Genomic DNA, 19,236 nt, shown 5'->3' with positions numbered 1-19,236 from the left:
TTTTAAAAAATTATTATTCTTTGAAACTACTTTTCTGTATACATCAAGATTTATCAATAGCATATAAAATAAATCAATAGCAACAAAATAAAATGGGAAAGGATGGTAATGGCCATCTCATATTGCTTATTTCTTTTTCTTTTTTTTTTTTTTTTGAGACAGAGCCTCGCTCTGTTGCCCAGGCTGGAGTGCAGTGGCCCCATCTCTGCTCACGGCAAGCTCCACCTCCCGGGTTCACACTATTCTCCTACCTCAGCCTCCCAAGTAGCTGGGACTACAGGCGCCTGCCACCTCGTTCGGCTAGTTTTTTTGTAGTTTTTTTAGTAGAGACGGGGTTTCACCGTGTTAGCCAGGATGGTCTCGATCTCCTGACCTCATGATCCGCCCGTCTCAGCCTCCCAAAATGCTGGGATTATAGGCTTGAGCCACCGTGCCTGGCCTTGCTTATTTCTTTTATAATAACTAAGTCATATAAATTGAGCTAACAAAAATATTTATATTAATAAAATTATAATTTACCATTGGTAATGTTTGAGTTTTTCTTGTACATTTTTATGTAGCAAGAAAAACAGTTTTTACTGTTAAAAATGGTTTTTAAAAAATCAGAGCAAGCCTAAGCCCCTTCATTTTATAAATACAATAACCTGAGGCTCATTAGTGCTGGTGACTCACACAGGCACACACTCAGCATTGCTGGATGTCAGCTCAGGATCCAGAATGCATTTGAACAATTCATGCTAAATTAATAAATGTACTTTAAAATAGGCCCATATTAATCCAAAAATAACTAAACCTGTGGAATTTGTAAAATAAGATGTTTATGAATGAGGACATGGTATTTCGCCTTAGTTCTGATTCCCACCTTTCTGAAAGCAGAATCTACAGTCTATTTTCCCATTGCTAGATTTCAGAGGAGAGCCTGGTGTCACTTACAGCAGACATTGCAGATGCCTCAGCATTTCGGATGAAGACGGTAAAGACCTTCTTTGTTTCATAAAAACCTTTATTTTCCAGGGGAGAAAACACAGGTTGGATCTAAACTCAATCTTCCTATTGAAATATTTTAATGACACTGAAAGAGGTTGTTGCATTTGGCAGGTGCAGGTGGAGCTGTGCGGTCCTGCACTGAAGCCCTGCAGTCCTGGCTTCTCAGTGGAGCTAGAGGAGAATTATATTAATGTGTTTGCACTACTTGCTCAATTGTAAAGCATAACAAATATATTTAAGGCATGTTTTTAAAAATGAGAATAATATAGTTTAACAATGTTTATACACCTATTTTAGTTATTACATTCTCTAATCTATTTTTATCCTCACAACCATGGAAGCGCTCCACCATCTCCATTTCAGGAAGTAGACAGTAACTGAACAACACTATCTTCTTTTAAAAAACATTTATTTCATTATGAAAGTTTATGGCTTATGTAATTAATACCTTTTTGTGGTCTGCATTCAATGGGTGTGGGCATCTGCACACTGTCGTGGGTCCACCATTGTGAAATCGCACACAGTGGTCTCACTGCCCTAAACAGCCAAGGCTCTCTGTCCATCCATCCTTTCCTCTCCCCAACCCCTGTCAACCACTGATTATTTTGCTATCTATGTAATTTTCCCTTTTCCAAAATGTCACATAATGCCCACAGCAATGAATGCGAGTTTCTTTTGCTCCACATCCTCACCAGCATTTGCTGTTTTTGGTCTTGTGGATTTTGGCCATTCTAATAGGTATGTAGTGGTATCTTACTGTTGTCTTAATTGGCAATTCCTAATAACACATTATACAGAACATCTTTTCATATACTTAATTTCCATCTGCATATCTGTTCAGCTTTTGCCTATTTTTAATTGGGTTGTTTGTTTTCTTATTGAGTTTTAAGAGTTCTTTGCATATTTCAGATATGAATCCTTAGATATATTTTGCAAATATTTTCTCACAGTCTCTGGTTTGTCTTTTTATTCTCTTAACAGTATCTTTCACAAAACCAACAGTTTTTTTATGTTAAAGTTCAACTTCCCAATATTTTTCTTCGTGGATAATGTTTTTCGTGTTGTATCTAAAAGAATCACCAAATCCGAGGTTATCTAGAGTTTTTCCTTATATTATCTTCTAGGAGTTTGAAAATTTTGCATTTCATATATTGATCTGATATCTACTTTGCATTAACTTTTGTAAAAGGTGTAAGGTCTGTTTATAAATTCTTTTCTTTTTTTTTTTTTTTTTGCACATGGATATCCATTTGTTCTAGCACCATTTGTTAAAAAGACTCTCCTCTCTCCATTGAATTGCCTTTGCTCCTTTGTCAGAGATCAGCTGGCTGTATTTCAGTCTGTTTCTGGGCTCTCTGTTTTGTTTCACCGATGTATGTGTATATGTCTTCTGTTTTGCCTTTAGTTTAAAAAAATGTAATTGCTACCTCAATTTGCTTATGAATTCTCATTTGTAAATAGAAAAGCATAAATTAATGCCTGAGTATATTTTAGGGTAGATGTTGCCTTGAATACAGTGAGCAGAATGAGTTATAATTTTAAAGTGAATATAAAAATTTGACCATAGTGGTAACAGATTTGCGAACTAGTGATATCAATGACAGAGTCCATTGCAATATTGCTTCATCCTTTGGCTCAGCTCTGCTTCACACTAGGTAATTACCAATCCCTTTTGTGATTCGTTCAAGGATTTCTGTGGGGTGGAAAGTAGAAATATGATATCAGTGGAGGGAGAGAAGGCAGTTTCCCAGACTGGGAGCAGTCAGATCTCCAGTGGGTCCCAACACTGCTCTGTGGCAATATCTAGAGGGTGATGGAAACAGAGACAGGGTGCAAATGAGGTGGGTGCTGGCCCTAGGGTTCCCAGTGTTTCCTGGTTCCCATGGTCTATAAGACGTCCGAAATGAGACCTTCCGGGCTTTGGGGGGGCCCCTGTGGAATTGGAAAATGAGGAAGTGAGCAGTGACAATCTAGACTGATTATTAGAGGTACGTCTCTCATTTTTCAGCAACCAAGGAGCCTTTGATTAGTAGTGAAATTGTGGAACCCCAACAATGGTGGAGTGGAATGTCCTGCCACTCTGGAGGGGTGATGGCTCAGGGTCAAGACTGAACTAACTAGAAAAAAAAATGCACTCCAGGAATATCAAGTCCAAAACGAAGCTCTTCAAACCATCTGGGAAGAGAAAACAGTATGACAAGGAAAGGTATATTTGTCAGATCCCAGAAATCAATATAAACATCCATGATAACCCCACCTATTTTTTAAATATATGATTTGAATGAAACAAGAGAAAGAGACTGTTGCTGAGTCCCTGCTGCAGTCCCGACACAGCTGGAGATGCCCTGTTCCCCTGCTCCCCTGCTCCCCTGCTCTCCTGCTCCCCTGCTCCCCTGCTCTCCTGCTCTCCTGCTCTCCTGCTCTCCTGCTCTCCTGCTCTCCTGCTCTCCTGCTCTCCTGCTCTCCTGTTCTCCTGCCCTCTTGCTCTTCCGCTCTCCTGCTCTCCTGCTCTCTTTATTTTGTTGATGCTCATGAGGACCCTGATGTCTGAGGAAGAAGGTTCCCGTCCAGCTCTGCCCCTGGTGTGTCACGTGCCGGCCTTGTCAACGCACACGAGAACCTGACAGGGTGAGTGTTATAACCCCAATCATAGAAAAGGAAACGTCTCTAAAGTCTTTAGCATCTTGCTCGAATTCGGACACCTAGCAGAGGCCTGAGTTTAGATGCAGCCCCGTCTTGCTCTTTGACAGCCTCAGCACCACATGCTCTGGGTGACCCACGCAGTGAGTCACTGACAGCCCTCGTGGTTGGCTCATGACACAGCGTGGAGCGAAATGGCCCACTGACCTTTCCAGACACTTGGACAATTCGTGATATAGTTTATGCAGTCACTCCCAGTGAGTTCTATTGTTCAGTTTAATAGAATACCTAATTCTGTGTTTATTATGAATAAAGGGAGATTTCTTGTGGTTGTTAAGAATATGAAGCATATCTATTTTGTATACAAGTTGGAAGTTCCAATACTATAGGAAGCATAAGTGCAGGTTATAATGATGGGTCTTTTATATGACTGAATTCACATCAAACTGAATCAGTAACTCCGGCTGTATGAACAGGGTGAGACACTAAACATTTAATGAAAAGAATTCCTTTCTTAGGTCACAGCAAGGACTAAATATGTCTAATTATCATGCCCGCTAAGAAGATGTATTGTAATATTTGCAGTTAATCACTCATTCAGTTCCAAGGGTATTTATTAATTGTCTGCTCTGGGCATAACAACAATTGGAAGCAGTATGTTCACATGAAAAAAAACTTACCTGAGGCTCTAAGTCACAACTTTCCATGACCAGCACACATTTCTGATTTGAAATACATATCTAAAGCTTCAAATGCATAAATAGATATCCCAATCTAGAACTAATAGTTGCTTAGAATTAATTGTTTAAATTATCCTGGGAACCAGAAAGATATGTCTACATGAAACAATAAAGGTTATATTAGAATTAATAAACTTTAGAAGACCATTTTAATCTTAATATATAAGAATACTACCTAGACACACTGTTTAAATACATCTGCAACCTACTATTTTTAGATTTAGGTAAATCATTAATCCTTAAATTTGGAAGATTCCAGTGTTAGAGCTCTAGACTATGAAACTTGGATGTTTTTCTAAAATTTTTGAGTCTTTATCCAGAAATACATATTTTCCTGGCACTGAGAACTGCAAGAAATTTCACTTGGAGTCTCCAAATAGTCAGCCATGTGTGATGTCAACATCAGTGTAATAGATACTCTCACAAACATCCTGTGACTTTTATTTTTTTTTTATACTTTAAGTTCTGTGATACATGAGCAGAACGTGCAGGTTTGTTACACAGGTATACACGTGCCATGGTGGTTTACTGCACCTGTCAACCCGTCATCTATGTTAGGTATTTCTCCAAATGCCGTCCTTCTCCTAGGCCCCGACCCTGCAACAGGCCCCTGTGTTTGATGTTCCCCTCCCTGTGTCCATGTGTTCTCATTGTTCAACTCCCACTTATGAGTGAGAACATGCGATGTTTGCTTTTCTGTTCCTGTGTTAGTTTGCCAAGAATGATGGTTTCCAGCTTCATCATGTCCCTGCAAAGGACATGAACTCATCCTTTTTTATGACTGCATAGTGTTCCATGATGTATATGTGCCACATTTTCTTTATTCAGTCTATCATTGATGGGCATTTGGGTTGGTTCCCAGTCTTTGCTATTGTGAATAGTGCTGCAGTAAACATACGTGTGCATGTGTCTTTATAGTAGAATGATTTATAATCCTTTGGGTGTATACCCAGTAATGAGATTGCTGGATCAAATGGTATTTCTGGTTCTAGATCCTTGAGGAATTGCCACACTGTCTTCCACAATGGTTGAACTAATTTACACTCTCACCGACAGTATAAAAGCGTTCCTATTTCTCCACATCCACTCCAGCATCTGTTGTTTCCTGACTTTTTAATGATCGCCATTCTAACTAGCATGAGTTGTTATCTCATTGTGGTTTTGATTTGCATTTCTCTAATGACCAATAATGATGAGCTTTTGTTCATATGTTTGTTGGCCACATAAATGTCTTCTTTTGAGAAGTGTCTGTTCATATCCTTCACCCACTTCTTGATGGTTTTTTCTTCTCCTTGTAAATTTGTTTAAGTTCCTTGTAGATTCTGGATATTAGCCCTTTGTCCGATGGATAGATTGCAAACATTTTCTCCCATTCTGTAGGTTGCCTGTTCACTCTGATGAGAGTTTCTTTTGCTGTGCAGAAGCTCTTCAGTTTAACTAGATCCCATTTGTAAATTCTGGCTTTTGTTGTCGTTGCTTTTGGCATTTTAGTCATGAAATCTTTGGCCATGCCTATGTCCTGAATGATATTGCCTAGATTTTCTTCTAGGGTTTTTATGGTTTTAGGTCTTATGTTTAAGTCTTTAATCCATCTTGAGTTAATTTTTGTATAAGGTGTGAGGAAGGGGTCTAGTTTCAGTTTTCTGCATATGGCTAGCCAGTTTTCCCAACACCATTTATTAAATAGGAAATCCTTTCCCCATTGCTTGTTTTTGTCTGGGTAGTCAGACATCTTAAACTTTTAAATTTAAGAATTTACATTTTTTTAAAGTAACTGACAACTGACAATCATTTAAAAATCCATAACTTAAAAAAATAATAATTCCTCCTAAGTTTTCAACCAAGAGAAGTGAAAATCTGTTGATACAAAGGCCTGAATATAAGTATTCGTAACAACTTTCTTCTTAATAGCCAAATATTTTTAAAATAGCCTATCACTGAAGAATAGATAAGCAGTAATATATCCCTACAATGGTTACTGCCCAACATAAGAATGACATACACACTGGAAACCACATGGACATATCTCAAAGGCATTAGAACACATGAAAGAAACTAGGTATAAGAGAATATTCTATATGATTCCATTTATATCAAATACTTCTTTTTTGAGATAACATCTCACTCTATCACCAAGGCTGGAGTGCAGTGATGTGATCACAGATCACCGCAGCCTTGACCTCCCAGGCTCAGGTGATTCTTCAGCCTCCTGAGCATCTGGGACCAAAGGGGTTGGGACCAAAGGGGTGTGCCACCACACCTGGCTAATTTGTGTGTGTGTGTATTTTTTTTTTTTTTTTTTTTTTTTTTTAGAGATGGGATTTTGCCATGTTGCCTAGGCTGGTCTCAAGTTCCTGGGCTCAAGTGATCCCCGCTTCTCAATCTAGTGCTAGGATTACAGACTTGAGTCATTGCACGTGGCCTGTATCATATTCTAAGACAGACAAAACTAGAGTGAAAGAAAGCAACTGCCGGGAGCTGTGGGTGTGGGGCAGGGGTCCCTGACTACAGCAGCATGCAAGGGAATTTTAGGGGTAATGAAATGTATTTTAATGGTAGTGTTGTGTACATGACAATATGTATATTTGTCAAAATGCATTGATTTGTACACTTAAGATTACTAAATTTTATTATATGTAAATTAAACTCAATTAGATAATAAAAAATAAACTTTTGATCCTGAAAAAATACCTACATACATACAAACTACCTCTGAAACAAACTACTTTTTCAGAATTTCTAATTTAAATATTCAGAAATATGAATGATGATGATGAATTTTAACAAGGCTTACATAATTCAATTCTGTTTTGGATCATGTCTGAGAGGCATATTAGCTGCTGGACTTATTTGGATTTCCTTACCTCCTTTGCATATGAAAAAATAAGAGGTTGAGACAGAAACAAGATATGTAATTTATGTACAATGAAACTTTCTACTGCCCAGGAAATGAGGCTTTCTATTGTCCAATGAATTGTGCCTGGCAGCACAATTCACTGCTTCACAATTGATCGTTCTTTTTACCCTCAGAGCATCCTTGAAATGATTGACTCAACCATGAAAGAAACACTGTAAATATTCTCAGATGCAAACTCACAGTACCAGCGTCACAGAACACCTGCAGGTGCAAGTAACTAAAAATCCAGCTCAATTTGACTTTAAATACAAGGGAATTTATTGACTCAGGTGCATAGTTCAGAAGCAGGCCAGGCTTCTGGGTGAATCTGAGTACAGAAGCTCATGGATGCTACCAGAACTCAGTCTCTTCCCAATTTTCTGCTCTGCCTTCAGTGAAGTCAGAATCATTCTGCGTGAGGCAAAATCTCCAGGAACAATTTCTGAGGCTGCATTCTTCACCAAAGAGGGAGCATGAACAAGCAAAGCCTTGTTCCTAACAACCTACCACAACTTGTATTTGACTCTAATTGGAAAAACTCAGACCCTTGCCCATCCCCAAGTCCATTAGGGGGACCAAGGGAGTGCTGTGTGGCACCTGGCATGAGCCTCAGTTATGCACCCACTTTGGAACCAATAACTGTGACACAGGGTGAGACAGTGCTGGTTAAGTCAACCAGGACCCACCCCATGTTTCAAACCACGTGACTGAATAATTCAGGGCTCTGTTAGGAAGGAGAAAGGGGGATGCTTCTTAAATAGCACCCAACACTCAACTACAATTTAATTTGACAGGAACCCGGAGGCCCTGCCATAGAAATCTCTCACAGTTGCTTGGAATGAGAGCACTCAATACAAAAATCTTATGGCAGCAACCCTATGGCCTCAAGGGCGCCACGCATTTGGTGTGGAGGGTGGGGCAAGGAGGGTGGCGAAGGGCTCACGGTCTTCTGAAGATTAAGCCAAAGAACAGATGGCACTGACTTAGCAGAGTGGAAAATGTTTAACCCCAAGAGATGCCTACAGAGGCAGCTAAGCCACACCACAGACTCCTAGAAGGGCTTGTGTTAGGGTTCCCAAGTGTCTAGGTAAGCTGAGGAGATGGTGAGGGAGACACAGAGGGTCGGTTCAAAGCACATTGGGAAGACTGTGATCCCAAGACCCCTCAGTCCACACTGGCAGTCAAATGCTCCTCCCTGACATCAGGAAAAGAAACAATTTATTTTCTTCAGATATTGAAACAGAACTTTTCTAAGCTCCAGGATACTGGATAATGCTGCTTATGCAAAACAGTATTTAGTGAAAGCCAATTTACTGAGCAGGGAGATCTGCAGACTCTTTCTCCCTCTTGGCTCCCAGAATGCTGGGATCAGCTTGCAGTCTTAGGAGACTGGCGACCTCTTTTTGGAGAGGATCTGCAGATACCAACATTTTCAGGGTTTCCTCAGGTCCAGGAGTGCCAGGCTCCTGTGGACTCTTCCTTTGGGGAAGCAAAAGAAGACTCCATCTGTACACACAGAATGCGTTAATTATATTTTCTTGTTTTCCGTTTTCTTGACGCTCTAGCATCTGGTGTTTACTGGGAAAAGATTGCCTTTCCCAGGGCCAGCCAATTAAACTACCAATTCAGAACCCATACTCCTAACCACCTACTTTATCTGGCTCTGATACTGTAGGAGACAATACCGCCCTTCCTTCATCACCACAGGGTGAGGTACTACGCAACTAGAAATGGCCCCTATGCCCTAGAGCCTGCTGAAGCTATTCATGCTGGACAGCCTAAGCCTGCCTGCCCTGCCTGCCCTTGCTGTCCCACAGAGACCACAGCAGAGGATCCTGCCCATGCCTTTCCCTCTCCTGCCTCTGCCTGGGGCGTCCCTGTGCCTCCTATTTCTAGGGATCTGTGAGTATGAATGGGACAGTCACTTCCATGTCTGCAGGTCTTAACATCCCTGATTAAAACAAATTCTGAGTACATTTGAAAACATAAGGCTTCCAACGGAATTTTTAAAACCCTTATATGGAGAATTGTAAACATATATGTAAATAAACATGAATATAACAAACCCCTGTATATCAATAACCCTTCAGAGCAACAAGAAATACATGGGCAATTCTGTTCTGTCTATATTCCCAAATAAAATTCATACATTGTGATTAGTTGATGTGTTTTTAAGTCTATATAATTTATACATTTCCCTTGTATCTCCTGTATATCATTTTCTTGTAATTTGTTGAAGAAGCTGCGTTGATTTTCCTGATTCATCTTCAGAGTTTAAAATAGAATTTCACAAAAAGAAAAAAATAAAAGCAGACGGAAAGAATAAAAATGTCAGAAAAGAAATCAATGGGATTTAAATGGTACAGCTGCTTTGGAAAACAATCTGGCAGTTCCTCAAAAAGTAAGACATAGAATTACTCTTTGATCCATCAATTCTATTCAAATCTTCATACTGAAGAGAATTAAAAACATATGTCCACACAAAAACTTGTAGAGCAGCATTATCCATAATAGCCAAAAAGTAGAAACAACCCAAACATCCACCAACTGATGAGCGAATAAATAACATGAAGTATTTCCACAGAATGGAATATTACTCAGCCTCAAAAAGGAATGATTGCCAGAGGTTGGAGGAGGAAAAAATGGAAAATGCAGTTTCTTTCTTAGGTGCTGAAAATATGTTAGAATTAAATAGTGGTGAAGTCTGTGCTACTTCCAGAAAGTGCTAAATTGAACACTTTACATGAGTAAAATGTAGTATGTGAATTATATCTCAACTTAAAAATCAAGAACATTTTCCAGAAATAAAGTTTATGATTTTCAGATTTAAAAGATCTATTGAGTTCCCCTCAAAATGAATTTCAAAGTTCTTCTACACTAAACACATTATTGTGAAATTTGATAACGTCAGCGATAAAGATCTGAAAAGCTTCCAGAGAGGTGAAAGAAAAAGATCACCTGCAAAGAATCAAGAACGAAAATAGCACTGAAGTTTTTCACTGAAATTCTAGATATAATAAGAAAATGAAATTTGGCCTTCACATTCTGAGAGAAATATATATATTTTAAACCCAACTAAACCGTCAACCCAGTGTGAGAATAGTGCACAGGCATTTTGCGACATGCACAGCATCAAAGCTTTACCTTAGATCAGGAAGCTACAGTAAAGTGGCAACCTAAGAAATGGGAGAAAGGAATTCCAGGAACAGGTGATCCATGCAGGAGAGAGGAGCAGCATTGCCGAGAGCCAGGGGTGAAGCAATTCAAGCTGGAGACACTGAGACAAACACAGGAGCGCCTGGCATTCTCTGAGAGGCAGTGCAGTGGTTCTGCACTGTGTGCAGAACTAAATGTGGCATTTACCTCTTATTGGGTACAATGTGCCTTCCCAGGCCTGCCAGCAGAGATTCTAAATCCTGATGCAAATGATATGGCAACACTTGTGATTATAGACATGAGTGTTTGAATCACAGATCCAGGTCCAAACCCAAATCCTCTCAGCAATTAACTGTATGCTGTCATTTAATTACTTAATCTCTCCAGCATGCCACTTCCTCAGATCAGTTCGTATGGGAATATAAATTCATAGGAGTGTTATAAAGGGTAGTTTGTACAATGAGCTCGTGACTATGACATGCTTAGCTTGGCATCCAAAAAGTCCTCAATAAGTGGTGCAACAATACCTTTTTATTACAGGAAACACACCCAACTTAGAAAACAGCGTTTCTGGGGGATTAAGAGAAGTAACTACAGTCGGGTGAGCAGAGGGAGCCAGCGTGGGGAGGGCCTTTCGTAGGTGAGGCATCCACCACATTTGAAAGTGGGATACAGGGCCAGAGCTGAACATCAACCAGGACGGGCAGGAATGAAGTAAACAGCTCATACCTATTCCTTCATGGGTCAGTTCCTTTCATTTTCCCTTTTGACTCTGATGCAAAATTAAAACTCTTCTCTGCTTAAATGTCACTATTCTTAATAAAGTAAATAAGTAGGATCCAAAAACTTCAATTGCGTAAAATACATGCTCTTGTTATTGCAAGGCAAATGGGAAATATTTTGCAGTTGGTCATCGCCATCACAATAACAGGAATTCTAAAACTTACACTGTTTACAACTGAACCACACCCTCAAATAATAAAAAAATGGTCCCTCCCTAACCTCTCTCCCCAGCAAGAGAAGGTCTTTAGCCGCCCCAACCTGAGCAGGAGAGCAGGAGGAGAGTGGGAGCCCACAGTTGCAGTGGCAAGAAGCCTGAGGGCTGATGGCTTTGACCAAATAATAGGGAATTGGGTTGACTTGTTTGAATCATTTTCCAAAACCTGATTTATAAAACAGATCAGACTCATTGAAGGAGCTGGGGAATGGTAGCCCACCCCTCAGTCTCCAGCCTCCCCAAACTGTGTGTTTCTCCAGAGTAACCTTGAGCCTCTCCCAGCATGGATTAAAACCCATGGCTCTTCCAGATCTAAAATTTGAGGCTTTACAATTTAAGTCATAGTTAGGCACTTCCATACCTGTGATGGTAACATGCTTACATACTCAGTCTATCATTGTTTAATATTGAATGAAAGACACACATTTTGTTTACTTCTTATGCAGCAGGTTGGCTGTGTTCACCTGTGTTGTCTCAGGGTCAGCTCTTTTTTTTTTTTTTTTTTTTTTGAGATGGAGTGTCGCCTGTGGCCCAGGCTGGAGTGCAGTGGCACAATCTCCGCTCACTGCAAGCTCCACCTCCCGGGTTCATACCATTCTCCCGCCTCAGCCTCCCGAGTAGCTGGGACTACAGGCGTCCACCACCACGTCTGGCTAATTTTTTGTATTTTTAGTAGAGACGGGGTTTCACCGTTCACAGGATGGTCTCAATCTCCTGACCTCGTCACCCGCCCGCCTCGGCCTCCCAAAGTGCTGGGATTACAGGCATGAGCCACCATGCCTGGCCGGGTCAGCTCTTTATTTCCAAGAATCCTGTCCCATTTCCTGGAGCCTATTGACTGGGGAAAAGATGTGTCAAAAGTTAAAAATATGTTGGGCAAAGCCTTAGAAACACAGTTTTTCTGACAAAAACAAGCAGTGGGGATAAGACTCCCTATTCAATTAATGGTCCTGGGATAACGGGCTAGCCATGTGCTGAAGATTGAGGCTGGACCCCTTTCTTACACCATACACAAAAATTAACTCAGGATGGATTGAAGACTTAAGTGTAAAACCCAAAAATATAAAAACCCTGGAAGACAACCTAGGCAATACCATCCTGGACATAAGAACAGGCAAAGATTTCGTTACAAAGACACCAAAAGCAATCGCAAGGAAAGCAAAAATTGACAAGTGGGATCTAATTAAACTAAAGAGCTTCTGTACAGCAAAAGAAACTACCAACAAAGTAAACAGGCAACTTACAGAATAGGAGAAAATATTTACAAACTATGCATCTGACAAAGGTCCAATACAGCATCTATAAGGAACTTAAATTTATAAGAGAAAAACAACCCCATTAAAAAGTGGGCCAAGGACATGAAGAGGAATTTCTCAAAAGAAGACAAACATGTGGGCCAGGCGTGGTGGATCAAGAGGCTGGTCCCCCACCAGCTCTAAGGTACACAATCTCAAAGTAATCCCAGCACTTTGGGAGGCCAAGGTGGGAGGATCAAGAGGGCAGGAGATCGAGACCATCCTGGCTAACACAGTGAAACCCCGTCTCTACTAAAAATATCAAAAATTAGCTGGGTGTGGTGGCAGGCACCTGTAGTCCCAGGTACTTGGGAGGCTGAGGCAGGAGAATGGCATGAACCTGGGAGATAGAGCTTGTAGGGAGGCAACATCCTGCCTCAGCTTTCCAAGTAACTGGGACTACAGGTGTCCGCCACCACGCCAGGCTAATTTTTTATATTTTTAGTAGAAACAGGGTTTCACCATGTTAGCCAGGATGGTCTCAATCTCCTGACCTCATGATCCACCCACCTCGGCCTCCCAAAGTGCTGGGATTCCAGGCCTGAGCCACCGCGCCTGGATGGAAAATCTTTTCTTCTAAGGTGAGATGCAACCCCCACTGGAGAGGAAAACACCAGAGAGTTTTAAAATGGAAAAACCAAGGTAAACTGAGGAGCTTCTTCACAGGAGACACAGCAGAGTCCACCCAGCTGGGGTGAATCTCTGCAGTTCCCCAACAGGACAGTGAGCAGGACCCCCAAGTCACTGGTCCCTGCAGCGTGGGAGCAGTATGAGCCATCTGTGGTCACATAGTCTCCTCTGGCAGCAGCCTCCAACCAGAAATTCATCTCGGGGTCTGTCCTCACAGGAACCTGATGCCAGAGCTGTGCGCTGAAAGGATTTGGACACAGGTATTTTGTGAAACTGAGCATTTTCCAGGTCTTGCTGGAGGTCATTCTGTGTGAACTTGATGGAGCTCTTTCTCATGGGCTTTTTTTCTAAGTGTGGGAGAGCATGGCCTGCATGACTGCTGGCTTCCAGCACGTAGTGTGCAAACCCAAGCCAGGGTGTGTAATTCACTGTAGCCCTTGACAAAATAGCAGGAGATAAAAGTCATTTCTTAATCTTCTGTTTATTACTCTCAGCCAATTAACTTCTATCTATAGTAGAAGATATTTTACCATTATTTTTCAAAATGGAGAAACACCATGCTCTTTAAAAAGTCTTTTACAGGCACAGACTTCTCAATTTCATTACTTTAAAATCACTAAAAGATAGAAAAAAGTGAAATTTACGTATCAAAGACATTTTCTTTTGGCAAAATATTCTATTTTGTGTTTTTGTGTTTGTGAACTTTCTGTTCATGTGTCCAGATGTATAAGGAGTTTATTCATTCAATTAAGTTACAACATTAGATAACATGGTACATCCAAAAAGTAGTGAGGACACATTTTGTTTCTGTCTCTTTAACTGAGAAAACTGGCTGATGCCTTCTGTGTGAGAGCACTGTGTAGCTGATGCAGATATGGAAACCGAGGTTTTCTTACTTCCTGCCGCTGGCCTGGGCACTGGAAGTTGACTCCAGGAGGGCAGGGTGTCTGTTTTTATTACCACTCAGCAGTGTCACACAAATACACACAGGTGTGTCTGCCCTCTAGTGGATGCTGGCAGGCACTGTTCTTATTACCACTCAGCAAGTGCCACACAAATACACACGGGTGTGTCTGCCCTCTAGTGGATGCTGGCAGGCACTGTTCTTATTACCACTCAGCAAGTGCCACACAAATACACACGGGTGTGTCTGCCCTCTAGTGGATGCTGGCAGGCACTGTTATTACCACTCAGCAAGTGCCACACAAATACACACGGGTGTGTCTGCCCTCTAGTGGGTGCTGGCAGGCACTGTTCTTATTACCACTCAGCATGTGCCGCACAAATACACAGGGGTGTCTCTGCCCTCTAGTGGGTGCTGGCAGGCACTGTTCTTATTACCACTCAGCAAGTGCCACACAAATACACACGGGTGTGCCTGCCCTCTAGTGGATGCTGGCAGGCACTGTTCTTATTACCACTCAGCAAGTGCCGCACAAATACACACGGGTGTGTCTGCCCTCTAGTGGATCCTGGCAGGCACTGTTCTTATTACCACTCAGCAAGTGCCACACAAATACACACGGGTGTGCCTGCCCTCTAGTGGATGCTGGCAGGCACTGTTCTTATTACTACTCAGCAAGCGTCACATAAATACAACCGGGTGTGTCTGCCCTCTAGTGGATCCTGGCAGGAACTGGGAGCAAATGTGACCATAAAACAATGAACGATTTAAAAAACACCCATTATTTCCAGAGGGGATTTAATTCTAACAAGAGGCTTTTTTTTTTTTCTTTTTTCAAATGGACTGATGGGTAAAAATAATAAATTCATGAACCAAAAACAAAGTAATATACTTTAGAAAGGAAGCAGGCTAGAAAACCCACAGTTGCAAAGCGAAAAAAATTTCCAATTGCCTCTTTGAGTCCCTTCCTGGAAGTAGTCACAGCCGACTTCCTCCTCTGTTTTTTGTTTGTTTGTTGTTTGCTTTTTTGTGGGGTTTTTGTTGTTGTTTGCTTTTTTTTTTTTTTAAAAATCCCTTTCTCTGCTTTTTTGTCACAGAAGCCTTTGTCACTTGAAACACTGCAAGTGTTCTTTTAAAAAAATTATATCAACCTTTCAATTAAAATGCAACATGTCTGCAACCTGGTATCTAGAGAGGTGAGATGGACAAAGGAGCCCTTGTTACTGCACGTTTTCTTGCCCCAGGCTTCACCTTGCACACAGCAACAGACAATGCACAAAGCCACTTCCTTATGGACTGAAATTCTGATCATTTTATGACCGGCCTTTCCATCTTTCACCTTCTCCTCTCCCATGCTGTGAATGATTTTATTGGACATTTTTGTTTTAATCTCAGTGACAGGGGAACACAGGTAGCTCTAATATAACTGTGACCCAGATGCTTCTGTTTCTAGCATGTATTTATTTTGTAGTAAACATTTACATGCATCATTTTTCACTGTCTTTTGAAAATAATTAGGCAATATCTCATCTGAGGTAGAATGTTTCTAGTGGTTGTGTTCTGAGGGAAAAAAACTAATCTGTTCTCTTTCCACTGTATTCCAGGAACAGTAAGAGGACCTTTTGCTTGAATAATTTTTATCCACACTACAGAGTGGGTAATGAGCAGATTATGTAAAAGCAATTCAGCTTCACTTCAGTAACAGCTTCCTCAACTCATTTTTTCTCAACAAACTTATTTTTCCAGCAGAAGAATCCCAGGCTTCTTAGAGAACCCAGTGACTTTTTGCACCTTCAATCGGTGAAATCATCATGTTTTCTTCTGCCGTATCCACAGTTCAAACAAAGATGCGGCAAAGCTAGACTCATTCCTGAAGGAACCCAAGAAATTCCTCCTTTCTCTCTCTGGAATGAAATGAATTCTCTAGACCATCAGTTCTAACCTTCAAAAACAAAACCTGTTTGTGAGATCTCCTTCAAATACTACTGTAGACCCCAGTGTTTATTCATAAAATTTTTTGAATATTTGTGTTATTTGGAATCAATTTATTTGTAAGTTTAGTATTTGTATTAATATAAGGGAGAAATGTTTAAATCTGTCTAGGCCATATGTGCCTCTGGCTTATTGCCCAATTAATTTTAGCCTCAGGCTAAACTTTGGTTTCTGTCTTTAATTTTTGTCAGAACAAATATAAGTGATCTCAAAACATCTGCTTTTATTGTAGGGACTCATGCTGCCATCTCCATTCCTCTTTCTTTTCTTGTAATCTGGGTGGAAATTCTTTAATATGAACATTTCAACCACCTTCACTCTCCCATGTCCGCTATCAGCATAGTCAAACTTATCCAGCCAAGGATGTCATCTTAGGCCAGGGATTTTTTTAGGAATCTATTTTGCTGTGATATGGCTGGCAACCCTTTGACTCACTTTATCACCCCAGGCTTCTTTTCATTTTAGGAGCCCAAGAGGGCAGAAAAAGAAGTAGGCGAGCAATTAAACCCTCTGAGTCAGGAGCGTCTCCCCTTGTGTTAAGCAGCGTTGTAGAATATCGTATTTAGTAAGCTCCTAGCAGATGAGCCACGTGACTGCTGAGCACACATGCCTGCTTGCTGCTGTGAGCTCAGACACCATCATCATTAGTCCTTTCCACCTCTGGAGGGAATGATAAGGGCCACTTAATAACCTGTAAATCATAGAGAGTTAAAGGTGTTTCGCCAAAATGCTGATGACAGAATGAAAGGTGAGGAGTGTTAGCCACAGGTCAAAAGTGCAGGAAAGTCTCTCCATGTGGGTTGTTGAAGAAATGTAGGTCTTTTTTCTTTTGGAAGTCTCACTAGAATGGGGTCAAGGACTCTGCCCATTCTAGGATGAAAAATTGGGATATTAGATACCCTCAGGGCCGGGCGCGGTGGCTCAAGCCTGTAATCCCAGCACTTTGGGAGGCCGAGACGGGCGGATCACAAGGTCAGGAGATCGAGACCAGCCTGGCTAATACGGTGAAACCCCGTCTCTACTAAAAAATACAAAAAACTAGCCGGGTGAGGTGGCGGGCGCCTGTAGTCCCAGCTACTCGGGAGGCTGAGGCAGGAGAATGGCGTAGACCCGGGAGGCGGAGCTTGCAGTGAGCTGAGATGCGGCCACTGCACTCCAGCCTGGGCGACAGAGCGAGACTCCGTCTCAAAAAAAAAAAAAAAAAAAAAACCCTCAGATATTTATCCCAAGTCTTCATTTAGGGCTTTTAATTAGTTTGTTCAACCATCACAATCTCAAATGCTAAGCAGGGCATTTGAATCTCTCCACAGTCCAAATCAGCACCGTCTTTTAAAGTTGAGTTTCTCATTATTCTGACCTGATATACCTTATTTATCGTACACCCACCCAATAACATATCATGCTGTTATCTTTGAGACAACACTTGAATTTTATTCAACCTGGAGTGCTCTTCACATGTCTTGTCCAGATCCAGTTTGGACTCATTCTTCAGCCTTGCATCAGTCAATGGGAGCTAGGTTAAACTGTGGTGACAGACAACCTTCAAATTACAGTGGCTCAAAAATCTTCTTCCTCATTTATATACATCTCATCATGGGTCAGGTGAGAGGTAGCTCTGTGCTGTATCATCCTAACACAGGAATCCAGACGGAAGGAGGGACCATCAATAAGATCCCCATTGCTATAGAAAAGAGAAAAAAGCATGCGGAATAGAACTCTGTTTCTTGGAAATTTCTCCTGAAAAAGTCACATGTTATTTTCTTCTCACCTACATTGGCAAAGAAAAAAAAAAAAAACAGTCATGTGGCCATGTGAAAATTTAAGTAGGTGGGATGGAACAGTCAGAATACATTCATAAAAAGTGAACTGAAAATATTTGGAGAACAGCACCAATGACTATCATGAATGCCAACATGCATCCCAAACAACCCAGTGCTGTCACTCTCCAAACTTTTTATGTCTTGCAAAGTATTAGAAATTATCTGAAGCCATACCACTCAGAGGGACTGCAAAATACGTAATGACATCTCCTTTAGGATGTCCTTAGAGAATTCAAGGAAAAGAAGTTAAATAATTTAAAAGTGCGTTTGGGTACAGATATTTACCACTAGAGGGTAAGACTAGAGATAGATCGTAAATATAATAACAGGGATTATGCTCAGAGTCAGGGCCAAAAGTATAGTTTGAGGTGGGGTCATGGTCAGGGTCAAGATCGATGTCAGTGTCAGAGTAAGGATCAGAATTAGGGACCAGGGTAGGGATCAGGGTTTAGGTTCAGGGTCATAGTCTTGGGAGAGGGTTAGGGTTAGGACTAGAACCAGAACTTTGTTCTCTTCGGGACCCACCTGAGAGTGGGTCACCATGGCTTTGGAGCACCAAGTGGCGTGTCCACCTTGAAGACCAGAGTTTCGTTGTCCTTAAGACTGACCTGGGGAGATGTGGCTGCAGGCCATTGAGGAAGGTGAGGCAAAAGCTTCCTGTCTGCTCCCCGCGTGCTGAGGAGGGAGCTCTGCTATGGGCTTTACTTTCACATGCTACATTCTACAAGTCTTGTTTTACAAAAGCCTCCCTGCCTTGAGGCTTTGGCTGCTGCTGTTCATCATCAGAGCGTGCCATAACATATGGTAAGATTTGGGCTTGTTTCTGGGGAGAAGTCTTGGTACAGAGAAAGGAGCAATGCTTAGAGCCACCATCAGGACAGTTGGGATGAAAGCTGGGGATGGGCAGAGGCTGGAGGAAACATGTGCACCCCGCTGTAAACACTTTTATTCATGTTTTAATTACTAATTTTTCTTACAGTGTTAAAGTAGTAAAAAATAGTATTGAAAAATTGGAAAGTATCCATATTAAAACTTGCAACATTATTTAAGTTTAAATATATTATTTGTACCTCATCAACATTTTTTATTTTGTTGAGAAAGTCCAAGGTTAATTGGCAGCATATTTTTAATAGTAGATAGAATAATGTCTGTTTTATAAACACTGACATCCTACATTAC

General features: G+C 41.1%; 1 long non-coding RNA gene across 1 annotated transcript; it reads left to right on the top strand.

Moving 5' to 3' along the window:
* Positions 1-2,199: 2,199 nt before the first annotated feature.
* On the top strand, positions 2,200-9,419 carry LOC135964989 (uncharacterized). The gene is made up of 2 exons (XR_010577735.2): positions 2,200-3,615; positions 7,398-9,419. It is a non-coding gene; the product is annotated as an uncharacterized lncRNA (long non-coding RNA).
* Positions 9,420-19,236: the final 9,817 nt, after the last annotated feature.

This window comes from Macaca fascicularis, chromosome 9, assembly GCF_037993035.2.
Source record: "Macaca fascicularis isolate 582-1 chromosome 9, T2T-MFA8v1.1".
Taxonomy (NCBI): domain Eukaryota; kingdom Metazoa; phylum Chordata; class Mammalia; order Primates; family Cercopithecidae; genus Macaca; species Macaca fascicularis.
Note: the sequence above shows the minus strand (reverse complement) of the source record. Positions and strands in the feature narration are given on the sequence as shown.